This window comes from Gopherus evgoodei, chromosome 1 (genome assembly GCF_007399415.2).
Source record: "Gopherus evgoodei ecotype Sinaloan lineage chromosome 1, rGopEvg1_v1.p, whole genome shotgun sequence".
NCBI classification, from domain to species: Eukaryota; Metazoa; Chordata; order Testudines; family Testudinidae; genus Gopherus; species Gopherus evgoodei.
This window is the reverse complement of record NC_044322.1, coordinates 112,413,122-112,428,587: the sequence shown is the minus strand read 5'-3', so window position 1 is coordinate 112,428,587 and position 15,466 is coordinate 112,413,122. Positions and strand designations below refer to the sequence as shown.

Here is a 15,466-nt window from a genome sequence, read left to right as displayed (position 1 = left end):
GCGCACTTAGAGGACAGGAAAAGGGGGTGTCAATAGGGGAAGCCTGCCCAAGGCCTAGGAAAAACATCTTTATATTTAATGTTCTACATTCTAGCATATTATTAGTATTTGTTATCACATAGAAGTCAAAGTAAAAGGGAGAGTCAGGCAAACTTTCTCTTTTCCCAGCTCATTTTGACAGAAATATTTATAGTAGCTTGGAATGTATAGTTAATATTACAGGGCCTAGCTAATCCACATGCATAAACAAGCAGTTTGTTCATTATGAAGTAATTAAATCATAATTTCAGAACCACTAACACAGAATTCCTTCATTATCATACACGTATCCCACTTTTTTAATGATGTGGTTCAGAAAACACAAATAATTTTATTCTATACTATTGTGCCAGAATATCACACTACTTATTGACCAAAGCATATGATTTTCTAGTAATATTTATAAAATGATCTTATTTGCATATTCACTATAAGTTCTTGCTAATGCAAACACACCCATCACTGTAGTACCCAGATCTTATGCTGCATAAATTGAGAAGTGGGGAGTTCTCAGCAAGAACTTTATGGAGAAAATTATTTAGCATATGGGAGGTGCTGCTGGAGGATATCACTTCCTTCCCCAGCCTTGTCCCCATCCCACATTCTCTCTGTGCCTCCATGTGGGTGTTGTCTCTTCGCTTTATTTACCTTTCCCCTGACATGGAGTTTGTCTCTCTTGCATTGCACTCCCAATTCCTGCATTGGTGTTTCCTGGCTGTACTCCTCCTTACAGTGTACAATAATATCAGCAAAGTGAAGGTGACTAAACTAAAATTCCAGCTTATGAAAAGACAGCCCTTAGAGACTCTAATTTTAGTTGTAATTTTCATTCTGCAGTTATAGGGTGGAGAGCCTGATTGTACATTTCTTTGCACCTGGTGTAGTCACTTGCATCTGTGCAAAGGGGGTATAAAATGCTACCATTCTGTTCTGTGGTAATATTTTATGCCCCCTTTGCACAGCTGTAAATAGTTATAGAAGGTGCAAGGCAGTGAGAATAAGTCATCCATCTATAATGTAATTGGCTTCTCAGGTGAGGAGTAAAGAAGGAAGAGATGAATAATTTACAAATAAAAAACCTCTGTTCCTGTAAATATAGAACTAGGCAATTATTGAAAATAATTTTTGCAAATATTTGGAATTTTTGTTCTGACTATTTTGGTGCTTCTTTTATATTTCCTTTCTGTAAATGATCCAGCAAATGAGTATCCTGGCTAGAATGTTCTTGAGGAAAGCAAACACTGGGGCATATGAATGGAGAGTGAATTCTGACTTAATTTAGAGATGAGTTTTCATATAGGAAACTTAAATTAAAGAATTACACTAATCCAGCCAGAGGAAATAAACACATCTTGTAAACTTTTTATATCTAGTCAAAGTGGCTTGTAATTTTAACATTGGATACTTGAAATTAAATACTTGTTAATGAACTACAGACCTAGTTGTCCCCTCTCAGAAATTATTTGGTGAATAATTCTGATTGAATATTCTTATTCTGAGTTTTCATTGATGTAACAGATGCTCTTCATGCCATTTTTGGAAATTACTACTAGGCATACAACTACTACTATAATTACTACTAGCCATAGAACACACCAAACATCATTATAACAATACTAACCTCTGAGTAAATCCTGGATTCTTTAATAGTGAGTCTGAGACATTTTCCGTTGAAACGTTGGGAGTCATGTGAACTCAAACAGTGGAGGTTGGTGACACCCATAAGTAGGTAGACAAAACTGATATAGCAATGATTAAAATATGTGCAGAGCTAACTTATGACCACTAAAGATCACACTGTTACCCTCTTACCGAGTGGTAGTAGGTTTCAGGGCCATGCCAATCAGTTTTCCAATGGAGCAGATCTTTGATAGTAAAAGTATTTTCTAGTTTCATTTGTGTATTTACAAAAATGTACATGCATCCTGCTTGTCTAGGACAGAGATGGTCACAAACTGTCCATAGGCAATTCTCTCCTGGAGAAACCTGAGCTGCAGCACCATACCCAGCAAGAAGTAGCCCTCTTGGCAGAGCTCAGTCCTCTCCAAGAGACTATACTTGGAGACTGCTCAGAAGCTTCAACTGGCAGTGGGTAGCTGCCACTTCAGAGGTGTAAGCTACAAAAATGTATTACAACATATCACTACCAGAGGCGGTAGATTCCTGTTCACTTCTCAGGTGCAAATCATACTCCGGGGGGAATTCTGTGCCAAATAAGTAAAAATTCTGTGCACAATATTTTAAAATTCTTCATATTTTATTTGTCAACACAAATAACACAATATAATCACATCAATTATTTTGGTAATTTATTTCAAAATATTGTCAGCAAGTATTGTTACAGACAACAAACAAGATTCAGGAAATGTTTTTTGACAAATAGATTCCTTACTAGGCATATTGATACAGAACTTTGAGTAATAATTCATTTAAACTACAATATAGAAACGTATTTCCCACTCCCCTCAGAAGCAATGAAAAGACTTGGGTGAGTCAGGGGTAATGGAGGAGCTGAGGGAGAGGGACGTAATTGCTGGGCAGAAGCCTGGGAGTGAACCTGGAGGGTTGTTGGGTATGGATGGCAGAAGTATGGAACAGGGGTTTTTTTGAGGGAGAGGGATTGTTAGGGAGCTGGGGAGCCTCCCCCATGCAGACCCCTGCTGACCTCTAGCCTATCCCATTCATTCAGGGATATCTGCCTCTGTCCCAATGTGTCCATGAACCCCTCCACCCCCTTCCTGTCCCCACATGTCTCTGCACCCCCATTCAGCCCATGGATCAATGCTATCACCCCATTAGCTCCTGTGCCCACACTCCAGTTTGTCTTCTCCACTAGCCCTTCGAACCCCAGTCTATGTGATCCCCCAGCAGCCCTGTGTGCCCCACGCTATCTGTCCCCTCCATATCCCATGTCTAGGGCACTCTGAGGAAAGCAGCCTCTGCCCCCTTCCGCTCTGTGGCTGGTTGTTCTGGCCTTATGCCAGCTGCCCTCTCTTCTGGTGCCACAGCAGCCATGGTGGGTGAAAAGTGTAACTGTGGGGGACATGAATTCTGTTCATGTGCAGTGGCTCAAAATTCCCCGAGGAGTAAAATCAACATGAACATAAGAATGGCCACACTGGGGCAGACTAATGGTCCATCTAGCCCACTATCCTGTCTTCTGACAGGGGCCAGTGCTGGATGCTTCGGAGGGAATTAACGGAACAGACAATCATTGAGTGATCCCTCCCCTGTCATCCAGTCCCAGTTTCTGTAAGTCAGAGGCTTAGGACACCCAGAGTATGGAGTTGCATCTAATAGCCATTGATGGACCTATCCTCTGTAAACTTATCTAATTCTTTTTTGAAACCAGTTAGACTTCTGGCCTTCACAACATCTCCTGGCAATGAGTTCTACAAGGTGACTATGTATTGTGTGAAGTAGCACTTCCTTATGTTTGTTTTAAATCTGCTGCCTATTAATTTCATTAAGAGACCGCTGATTCTTGTATAATGGGAAGGCATAAATAACCTTTTCTTATTCACTTTCTTCACATCATTTATTATTTTATAAGCCTCTATCATATCACCCCCTTAGTAATCTCTTTTCTAAGATGACCAGTCCCAGTCTTCTTAATTTCTGTTCATATGGATGCAGTTCTATATGCCTAATAATGTTTGTAGCCCTTCTCTGTACCTTTTCCAGTTCTAATATAGTTTTTTAGATGGAGTGACCATGCAATATTCAAAGTGTGGGCATATCATGGATATATAGAGTGGCATGATGATATCTTCTGTCTTATTATCTATCCCTTTCCTAATGGTTCGTAGCATTCTGTTAACTTTTTTGACTGCCACTGCACACTGAATGGATGTTTTCAGATAACTATCCACAATGACTCCAAGATCTCTGTGAATTGCAGAGTCAAGGATCCACCACTGAGACTATCCTAACCTCTAGACCCCCTACAATTTCAGTCTGGGGATGGTTAACTCAAGCAACTCAGCTGATTTCAATTATCATGGTAATACATGGGAGGAAAGGTGATCTCCTGTGGATCATGGACCACACTATATAGGTCTTTAAAGACAAAAGTCACTACATTCTTGGAGAGGATCAATAAACATGCCCATGTGTGGTAAACTCACCGTTTACCCCCTTTTCCAGATTATTTATGAATATGTTGAACAGTAGTAGTCCCCATACAAATCCCTGGGGGACACCACTATTTATCTCTCTCCTTTCTGAACACTGACCATTTATTCCTACCCTGTTTTCCTATCTTTTGACTAGTTACTGATCCATGAGAGGACCTTCCCTCATATCCCATGACAGCTTACTTTGCTTAAGAGCCTTTGGTGAAGGACCTTGTCAAAGGCTTTCTGAAAGTCCAAGTACAATATATCCATTGGATTGCTCTTGTGCACATGTAATTTTCAAAAGCACTGGTCACCCACAGCTTCCATTAACTTCAGTGAGAGCTACAAGGTACTCAGCCCTTTTGAAACTTAGGTAATTAAGGCACAGTGCAAGCAAGGCCCATCTCTTTTCACAGACTTTTGCAAGAACAATGTGGATCCCAGAAGCTAATTATATTGAGAAGTCTTTTCTTCCTATTAGGCTGTTTGGTTTAAAGACAGTTGTTCTGTTAAATTTTGTATATGCACCTAGAGGCCTTGGAAATCAGTGAAATTTATAAATAAATAAACAGATAAGTCACCTTTTAAAGCTGCATTTGCAAGAATGTCTAGATGCATTTGTCAAACATATTTTCTCACAAGCGCAAGTTGGCTCATTTAAGTTATGGAGACTTTTTTTTTCTCATCATCAAATAGTTTCACTTAGCATTTCTATCAGGTTTAATTCTCTTCACGTATCTTCATTTTCAGGGGCGGCTCCAGGCCCCAGCATGCCAAGCAAGTGCTTGGGGCAGCAAGCCGAGGGGAGCGCTCTGCCGGCGCTGTGAGGGCAGCTTGCCTGCGGAGGGTCCACTGGTCCCGCGGCTTCAGCGGGAGGTCCGCGGGACCAGCGGACCCTCCGCAGGCAAACCGCTGGAGGCAACCTGCTTGCCGTGCTTGGGGTGAGCCGCCCCTGTTCATTTTTAGATAATTCATAAATAGAATTGAGAGTGCTGGAAATGATGAGTTCTAAAATCAGCTTTCTTTGAATTTTGAAGGTGTTATTCTCTGCTCATATTGGAAATCAGGAGTAACTCCACTGAAGTCAATGATATTAGACTGGTGTAAAACCAGTGTAAATAAGTGGAATATCAGGCCCTGAACATTTAGTTGCAGACAGCTCTGATGGAAACTGGAAACTTTCAGCATTGCTTGTATGTTATATTTCTGGGCTGGTGGAAGATAGGCTAGAGTATTTGCCATTCTTCTTATCATGAATGCTGTATCAAGCTACCAGTCAGGTCTTCTTAATCTTGTAAACTTTCTAGTTCCCACCCTTTTATCATTAGCTTATTGGTAATTTGGTACTTATATCCTGGAATTGACATTGCCATGCATCACTTTATCAAATGCAAATATCATGGGACTTTTGCTAATGAAAAGGTCACTTCTCCACCTTGAAAATAAATGTAAGTGAGATTAAGAGGATAAACCTAGAGATGCTAAATTCCAGATGTGAAGCACCTGTTTCTACTTGTAGGCATTGGGAAGATAATTCTGCCAGTTGGATAACTGGGAGCAGTTATAGTTGCTGAAGGAATTTCAGAGCAATTCTGCGTCTCTGGCAGAACTTGTACAACGTCACCTCTGATCCCGCACAAGCTTTCAAAGACCTGGCTTTGCTCATCCTATCTTCACATTAAAGTCAAGAGTCCACAACATTTTTCACCCCACAAAGTCAATCATTCAGAAAGAGTAAAAGAAAAAAAATGACCAGTTGTTTTTGATCTCATAAGAAGTAGGTGTATGAAGTATTTGAATCTCATAGTTGTAATCTTGGCTTCAAGGCTGCCAGTTGTTCTGTTTCAGAAAGAAAGTCCTTGCAAGATGCTTGAATGCTTCCTATAAACGAAACATTAAAAGATACATTCCCATATAACAGATCATGCTGTAATATTGGCAAATGTGCACTTATTAAAATAGAACTCTCCAATATACAAAATTATTTGTCATTTTTGAATACACTATCGGCTGGTCCACACTAGGGGGGGGAAATCGATCTTAGATATGCAACTTCAGCTACGTGAATAACATAGCTGAAGTCGAATATCTCAGATCGGATTACTCACCCGTCCACGCGGCGCGGGATCGATGTTCGCGGCTCTCCGTGTCGATTCCGGAACTCCGTTGGGGTTGATGGAGTTCCGGAATCGATATAAACGCGCTCGGGGATCGATATATCGCGTCTAGATTAGACGCGATATATCGATCCCCGAGCAATCGATTTTAACTTGCCGATACGGCGGGTAGTCTGGACGTGGCCTAGGATGCCTTTAAAGAAATATATTCTGCATCTGCAGCAGGTAATGAAACTTATTAGAAACAAACAGGTATATATCTAATTATAACCGACATTGAAAAGATATAGTAACAATATGCCTTATTAGCTGTGGCAAAGCAGTGTTTTACAGATGAAAATAGCATGAGTATATTACAGTTTGCATAGTGTTTCATTGTTATTGAAAAACATTACTGTATTACAGTTTGTATATTATTTCACTTGTGTTAAAAATGTGTGGTCAAGAATCAAAATTGAAATGTCCCTTTTGAACCTGAGACCTCTTAGGAATGTGATACTCAGTATGTAGTAAATGTTGCCAATGTTCACTTAACAAAAGATTAAACTATGGTCCAGGAGAATTTAAGAGTTCCTTAGTATATGTTTTCCAGTGTTACTAAGCCCAGGTTTTCTGGTTGAAAATGCTTTTTTAAGGAGTTTCACAGAGTTCTGAGCTGAGGTGTTGATTGAATAATATTTGAATATTAAGAAAGTCTACTGAATTATACCTTTGACTGTAGTGATTGTTGCCTGAATTTTTGAAGTCTTTGCTGTGTACTGCCTCTTTGCATTTCTAAGAACTATATCTGTCTGCAAAGACAGCAGCCATTTTGTTCACTGAATTTCTGCACTCCGTTACGGGAATGGCAATGTCATTGTGCTCTGGCAAATGTTTCTTTTGGTGGTGCTGCAAGTGACTGCTCTTTTCCTTAGTCTGAAATAAGTCAGTTTAGACTGAAAGTACATGTTTATTTAATTTGTACATAATGAAGTAATGCTTAATCTCTGAAATGTTTAGGAATCAAAGTCACGGCTGATTCTGAAGAGCATTATTTCAGAATTACAGATATTTATTTGTATATCTGTAAAACTAACAGTCTCTCTTGACCTGACAGTCCTTGATTTAGCAACCACGAAAAAATCTAAAATGCCTTGAAATGATCTTCAAGCAATTTTTTAAAATTAGGATTCTGTATTACTATCACATACTTTTCCTAAGAAAATGTTTAAAAAAAAAAAACAGGAGTTGCAGATCAAATGCATTGTATTGGCATTAACTTTTCAGAAGTGCTTTAGTGTTCCTATTTTCATTATCACAGAAAAAAGTTCTTCTAATTCATTCTTTAGCTACAGATGGCTTGTTACTGTGGTCTTGTAGTTAGTGATATTATGACAGTAATATTTTCCAACAGCAGATTTCAACAGAGAAAGTGTGAAGAAAGCATTTGAATACAGTAACTCCTCACTTGACGTTGTACCGGTTAACGTTGTTTTGTTGTTACGTTGCTGATCAATTAGAGAACATGTTCGTTTAAAGTTGTGCTATGCTCCCTTATAACATCGTTTGGCAGCTGCCTGCCTTGTCCACAGCTTTCAGGATTCTCTGGAAGAGCAGCCTCTCCTTGTGGTGATTAGAACCAGGGTGGGCCAGCAGCCCCTTCCCCATCAGCTCCCCTAAATTCCCTGTAAGGTATGTGGTTTGGCAGACCTCTGTGCTGAGGCAGGACCAAGTAAACCTTGACCAGGGACTGGCAACCCCTGGCACATGGCCTGTCAGGGAAATCCACTGGCGGGCCAGGATGATTTGTTTACCTGCAGCATCCGAAGGTTCAGCCAATTGCGGCTCCCACTGGCTGTGGTTCACCATTCTAGGCCAATGGGGGCTGTGGGAAGCGCTGTGGGACAAGGGATGTGTTGGCTGCTGCTTCCCATAGCCCCCATTGGCCTGGAATGTTATGTGCACCCCAGATTTTTTTTAGCAATACTACTGCCTAGCTAGTTATTCCCCATTTTGTAGTTAGGAAGAAAAAATCAAATGCACAAGCATGGTACGTTGTACTTGTCTTTAATGAATTTCATTTTGTTGATTTCAGACCAACTCTCCCATTTTTCAAGGTAATTTTGAATTCTAATCCTGTCCTCCTTCATTTGCCTCTTGCTCTTAAAGTATCTATAGAACCTCTGCTTACTGCCTTTATGTCCCTTACTATGTGCAGGGCCGGCTCCAGGCCACAGCGCGTCAAGCACGTGCTTGGGGCGGCATGCTGCGGGTGGCGCTCTGCCGGTTGCCGGGAGGGTGGCAGGCAGCCCAGGTGGACCTCCCGCAGGTCTGCCTGTGGAGGGTCTGCTGGTCCCGTGGCTCTGATGGAGCATCCGCAGGACCTGCGGGAGGTCCACCGGAGCCGCGGGACCGGCGAGCGGCAGAGCGCCCCCCCGCGGCATGCCACCGTGCTTGGGGCGGCGAAATTGCTAGAGCTGGCCCTGACTATATGTAACTCATTTTGTGCCTTAGCCTTTCTGATTTTGTCTTTATATTCTTGTGCTGTTCTTTTGTACTTATCTTTTGCAATCTGTCCATGTTTTCACCTTTTGTAGGATTCTCTTTTTATTTGCAGGTCATTAAAGAGCTCTTGATGGAGCCATATTGGCCTCTTACTATTCTTCCTATCTTTCCTTCATATCAACATAGTTTGCTGCTGTTCCTTTAATATCATTTGAGAAACTGCCAGCTCTCCGGAACTCCTTTTTCCCTTAGATTTTCTTCCCATGGGACCTTACCTACCAGTTCTGAGTTTAATATCTGCTTTTTTGAAGTCCATTGTCCTTGTTCTGCTGCTCTCACACTTTCCTTAATCTATCATTTCATAATCACTTTTACTCAAATTGCCTTTAGATTTGCAGCCAGTTCCTCCATTAGTCAGATAGTGGTGCCAGCTCCTCTGTGTCGGCTACTGCAAGCTATGGATAGTACTGCCCTTACATCCTTTTGTAACCAGTGGGCCCCAAATGCTTTCCTCCAGACCATCTTATTCAAAGCCTAAAGAGACTTGACCTCCCCAATTGCCTGAATGGCCTTTCTGCTCTTCCCCACCAATGCAGGGCTATTGCTGGGCTTCTGTAATGTGGAGGCCTTCTATTGACCTCCCACAAAGTAGTGAATCTTGCCCTTTGTGTCTAAATATTGCCGAGGTCTGAAATCAGTTTGGGATGCACCTTACCATATATACTGCAGTACCTAGATATGACAAGAGTAAAGGGGAAGTAGAGTGGAAGGCTTAGTTCAGAATTTTCCTAAATATTAATGTAATTCAGATGCAAAACTGGTCTTTGAAATAGATTTATATCTAAATGTAAACAACACAGATAATGTAAATGTAGACCAGTGATTATTTACACTGGTCTACAATTTTTGAGAAGGCGTCTGCTTCAGAGATAAAATGTGATATTTATTATGAATTTTGATGTGCTGAATTCAAATATGACAATTAAAACAACTGATTGGCTTCTGTTTCTAAGATATTTAAGTTTTTACATTTTATGTCTATGTATATGGTGTAGATTGTAGAGTTTTAATCATAAATTGTAAACCTAGGTCTTTTCATGTATTTATGGTTGCTTTAAATGATAATATTTCACCTGTCCTGTTTATGTAACACTTTAAAAATCAGCAAAAGGATTATATAAATAAAATTTATTATGAAACAAAAGGCAAAAACCTATTATGTACATAGTTTAGTCCTATTCAGTGTCTACTCGGCGCTTCTTGGCTTGTCTCTAATATTCATTAAATGGAGCATCTCTTGTCACGGTCCAGCAATAGTCTGCAAGCATTGATGGGCTCCATTTGCGCTGATAGCCTGCCAGGAGATTCCACTGCTGTAGTCTGTAGCCCAACAGCTCTGCCTTACTCTTGGGTAGTTCCAAATCCCTGACAAGGTCATTCAGTTCACCTTGTGTTATGAGGTGTGCTTCAGAGGAGGAGGATGGGAGAAAATGTGGGTCCTGTGACATTGATGGTTCAGGACCAGAAGTTTCATCCTATTCCTCTTCCTCGTCTGACTCAAGTGAGAATGATTCTGGTGCATCAGGAACCGGCAGTCCTTCTCCGTGGGGTACTGGCCGTATAGCTGATGGAATGTTTGGATAATGCACAGTCCACTTTTTCTTCTTTGACACACCTTTCCCAACTGGAGGCACCATGCAGAGTAACAATTGCTGATATGATCTGTTGGCTCTCTCCAAATCATTGGCACTGCAAAAGGCATAGATTTCCTTTTCCTCTTCAACCACTGGCGAAGATTTGTTGCACAAGTGTTGCAGCATATGTGTGGGGCCCACCTCTTGTCCTGATCTCCAATTTTGCAGCCAAAAGAAAGGTGATAGGCTTTCTTAACCATAGTGGTTAGACTGCGCTTTTGTGATGCAAAAGTCACTTCACCACAAACATAGCAGAAGTTATCTGCACTGTTCACACAAGTACGAGGCATCTCTGCTCACTTTGGCTAAACAGAAATGTGTCCCTTTGCAAAATCAAGCACTGACAAATAAGAGAGCACGACACTGTATGATTTCTAGAGCTGGTAGAGGGCAATTTGTTCAGCAAAGTGATATAAGCTTCGTTATGATTGCATCATCCATGCCTTCTAGGAATAACATGATGCAATTCATATCATGTATGATGCAATACCAGCCTCAGATTGCATCATTCATTTTTTGCCTAAAAAGCAAGTACTGTCCAAACCCAGTCATAGATTTATTCATAGATCCAGTCAAAGATGCATTTTAGTCATTTCTGGTTTAAATTGAGATCCCTTCCCTTTATAACTCACTTATCCTCCGCCATTCCCAAGTCAAGGGTCGTATATACTGACCCAATAGCATATCTTGAAAACTAGAGCCAATCAACAATTTTAAGCATCATTTTTGTTCTCAGTGACCCAGAATTAGTAAAGTTTGACTACATTTATTTCAGAAGCATTTTGGCTGTAGAGCAGTGTTATTTCAAAAACAGTAATAGTGCTTAGCACTTTTATAGCATTTTACATTTTTTGAAGTGCTGTACAAACATTTGTCACTCATTAATCATTGTTGGGTAGTAAAACTGTGATATGAATAGTTACTGCATCACTGGCCCTTACAAGTAAAGCAAGAACAAGGGCAAGATGTGAGAGCAATTAGTGTGTGATTAAACATAATCTGTGTGGCATTTGGCAAAAGACTGGAAACAAGTTGGCTGGATCTAATAGCATCATGAAAATGGATGAGGACAAAGCTAAAAGCTGATTTCCCCTCCCCCACAATACATATATATCTATCTGAAAGTTTAATATATAAAAAAGCAAAAGCCAGCAGTCCTTCCTGCTCTGAACTCAATATCAAAAAAGATCTTAAAAGAACAAAATCCATGAAAACAGAACCAGCATTTTTTTAAAAATTGAGACACTTGAGTACCTGATGTATTACACGTACTGTACTATTGTTCTGATTGTTATAATTTGTGTACAACTGCAAACTAAAGCTTTCTATACTAAAACTTCTGTTTATTCTTCATATAATAGTATTTTGCCTTTATAAAGCACCTTTAATCTCAAAGTACTTTTCAAATTTAACTTTCCAGATGATGTCATGATATCCTCTCACACTCAAGATACCTCTCTTGGGGAAGGGATCCCTGTTATTAGGAAGAGAAAAGTAACAGTAATGGGGGATTTGATTATTAGAAATAATATATATTATATAGATAGTTGGGTTTGTGATGACTGGGAGAACCATATAGTGAATTGCTGGGTGCAAAGGTTGTGAACCTCTCAAGACATTTAGACAGACTTTTGTGCAGTGCTGGGATGGAGCTTGTGGTTGTGGTATATGTAGCTACCATGACATAGCAAAGGTTAGGACAAAGGTCCTGGAAGCCAAATTTAGTAAGAAATTAAAGTCCATTCTCTGAAAGTTTGCAATTCCACCTGCAGGGCCAGACAGGCAGAACTGCAGAGTCTCAATGCACGGATGAAATGACAGTGTTCAAAGGAGGGATTTAAGCTTATTAGGAACTGAGGAACCTTCTGAAAAGAAGGAGCCTGGAAAGATGGGCTCCATCTAAACCAGAACAGAACCAGATTGCTGGCATGTAAAATTAAAAAGGGGTAAGACTGTACAAGCCTTGGCTGCTTATTGTAGGATCCCTCAGTTGGAACCCAGTGTGGGAGTGGGCCTGGGTTCCCCTACCAGCCACTGGGAAGTGGCGCAGGGCACTGGAGACACCAGCCAGACAGCTGGTCAGGAAGGACTTTGATTTCTCTAGAAGGGGAGGACCTTCTCTAATATCTGCTGATTGTTACAATAATAGGAAGCAAGAGTTAGAGCTGTAGTAAAACTCCAACAGGCCTTGCAGGGAGACAGATTGTTTAAACCACACTGGAGAGGCAAAGATTAGTGAGAGAATGAAGCTGCAGTGGCAGAACTGAAGGGGCACAGAGCAGGAAGAATACTGGAGAGAACTGAACTGGGGTGACCTGAGAGCCAGACACAAGGGAACTGGAACCAGGACAGGGAAAATGCAAAAAGGAAGGAGAGAATTAAAGGGAAAACAGTGATTTATTGAAAAATTAGAGCAGGTGGAGATCTATAAACAGAGAAAAGTGGAGAGAAGATAGAATTTAGAAGATAAGACCCTAATCCAGAAAAAACATTTTGAGCATGTCAGTAGTCTGATTTAGGGAATACTGACATGCTGAAAGTTAAGCCCTTGTTTTATGTGCTTTCCTGGATCGGGCCTGAAAGATCATACTGAGATGTATAGGAGAGAAGATTAAGAAAAATTTGGGGATGAGAGGAGGTGTATGACCAACAGAGAGACTACAGGAGTATAATGAAGTTACAGAAAAATAAAAGTACAGATCGTTTAAAAAAAGTTTTAAAAATAGAAAAAATTGCGCGCACACAAAAGCCTGAAGAAAAATATACAGAAAGAAATAGCAGGGGAAAGAGAAAGCAAAAAATAGGTGATAAAGTAATTTTTGTTTTACTTTACTAAACATTTGTGGGTTTAGTTATTAATTCCCAGTCTCAGCTGCCACAACATCTGCTTTCAAACTCCAAGCGTTAAGTAATTATTTGTAAACTAATTAAGTAATGTGATTAACATGGTTCCTAAAAAAGAGGTGCATTTTACACATTGAAAGAGTAGAGTCACACATTTTGAACATTGTCCACACCTTCCCTGGTTAGGATATTTTAGAAATTAGCTGTTAATCAGTTGTTGTGTTGCACCCTGCGTGTAGCTTGATGGATGAAGAAATTTCTTTCTATGGGTTAAGAACATAAGACTATTGGGTCAGATCAATGGTCTATCTAGCCCAGTATCCTGTCTTTTGAAAGTAGCTGGTGCCAGATCCTTCAGAAAGAATGAACAGAACAGGATAATTATTGTGTGGTCCATCCTCTGTCATCCAGTCCCAGCTTCTGACAGTCAGAGGTTTGGGGACACTCAGAGCATAAGGTTGCATCCCTGACCATCTTAGCTAATAGCCATTGATAGATCACCCTCTGTGAACTTATCTAATTTTTTAAAACACAGTTATACATTTGGCCTTCACAACATCCCCTGGCAATGAGTTCCATAGGTTGACTATATGTTGTGTGAAGAAGCACTTCCTTATGTTTTAAACCTCCTGCCTGTTAATTTCATTGGCTGACACCTGGTTCTTGTATAATGTGAAGGGGAAAATAACACTTCCTTATTTACTTTCTCCAGACTATTCATGATTTGGTCGACCTCTAGCATATCCTCCCTTAGTCATCTGTTTTCTGAACTGAACAGTCCCGGTCTTTTTAATTTCTGTTCATATGGATGCAGTTCCATACCCCTAATCATTTTGTTGCCCTGTTCTGTACTTTTCCCAATTCTAGTATCCTTTGCCAGAAGGAGTAACCAGAACTGCACACAGAATTCAAAGGCTGGACATAACAGATTTATATAATGGCATGATGATATTTTCTGTATTATTACCCATCCCTTTCCTAATGGTTCCTAGTATTGTTAGCTTTTTTGACTGCTGTTGCTACTGCCTGTACCACATAGGCCAGAGGTCTTGTCCAGAGGCCAGAGCATTTAATCCACCCTGCAAGGCTGATGATTAGGTGTGTGGAAATTCAATCAGAGCCTCATTCTTTTGTCCCTGCTGGGGACTCCATGTGTGACTGAGCACTCAGCTTGAGGAGGAGCGGGCATGCATCCCACTTGCAGAAGCAGGACTGTTTCCATGCATGGCTCTATTTGTTCAGTGCTGTTTGGCACTCCAGGCAGAGGACGCAGAGAAGGGATATTTGCTGCTCTTCCCAATGGCCTGGGAGGCTGGAACACAGAGCCTTGGAATCCATGAAGGTCAACTCATATGTGGGAGACTGAAAAGGGAACAGATATTCCTCACTATTAGATTTTTCTGATTGTTTTCACCAGGTTGTTCGCAGTAAAGTGTAGCATAAAAACATATTTATTTTTTATTGGGAGTGTATGTAATGGAAAAAGCAGTCAACAGTAGCAATATATGATTTACTGGGTTAGGACAAAGGTCTTACAATTTCTCTCTCAGCAGGCATCACAGGAATTATTAGTAGAGACATTAATACCTCACTGGTATTTAGTCCTGGGGTTAAGCATGTAAGTCCCAGTTTTGGCTCCAATGTAGTCCACAAAACTCTGGCCAAACTGTGTAGGTGCCTGAACTCATTCAGCACCTATATTTTTCAGGGTAATATTTTCCTAGGGGCCTACGTTTCTGCCTTTGGATATGTGCATTGCTGCCTCACTCTAGTCCTCTGGACAGCTATGTCTTGCCTAAACCCCTGAGCAATTCACCAACCAGATGAAGACAGTCTATGTCACGTGCAGGACCTGATCCGACAGGGAAGCTCAGAGGCTGCCTACTTGATTGGGTCCCATTCAAAACTCAGCTAGAGAAAGAGCCCACTTTATAACTTTTAGCCCAATTGTTAGAGGACTCATCTGGGATGTGGGACATCCAGTTTCAATTCCCTTCTCTGCCTGAAGTGGGGGAAGAGGCTTTCAACAGGGTCTCCCACCTTTCAAGAGGTGCTCTAACCACTGAGCTATGGGTTATTCTGATGTAGGGCTCCCTTAGTCTCTCCTATTGAAGTTGTTGCACTGATAAAAGAGAAGTTGAAGCAGGGGGACTGGCCCTGGAGTCTCCCA

At 40.8% G+C, this 15,466-nt stretch overlaps 1 long non-coding RNA gene across 1 annotated transcript; it reads right to left on the bottom strand.

Moving 5' to 3' along the window:
* Window positions 1-3,248: 3,248 nt before the first annotated feature.
* Window positions 3,249-13,781, bottom strand: LOC115654676. Its single transcript, XR_004001224.1, has 3 exons — window positions 13,722-13,781; window positions 8,021-8,025; window positions 3,249-3,289 (listed from the first exon to the last, which is right to left on the bottom strand). It is a non-coding gene; the product is annotated as an uncharacterized LOC115654676 (long non-coding RNA).
* Window positions 13,782-15,466: the final 1,685 nt, after the last annotated feature.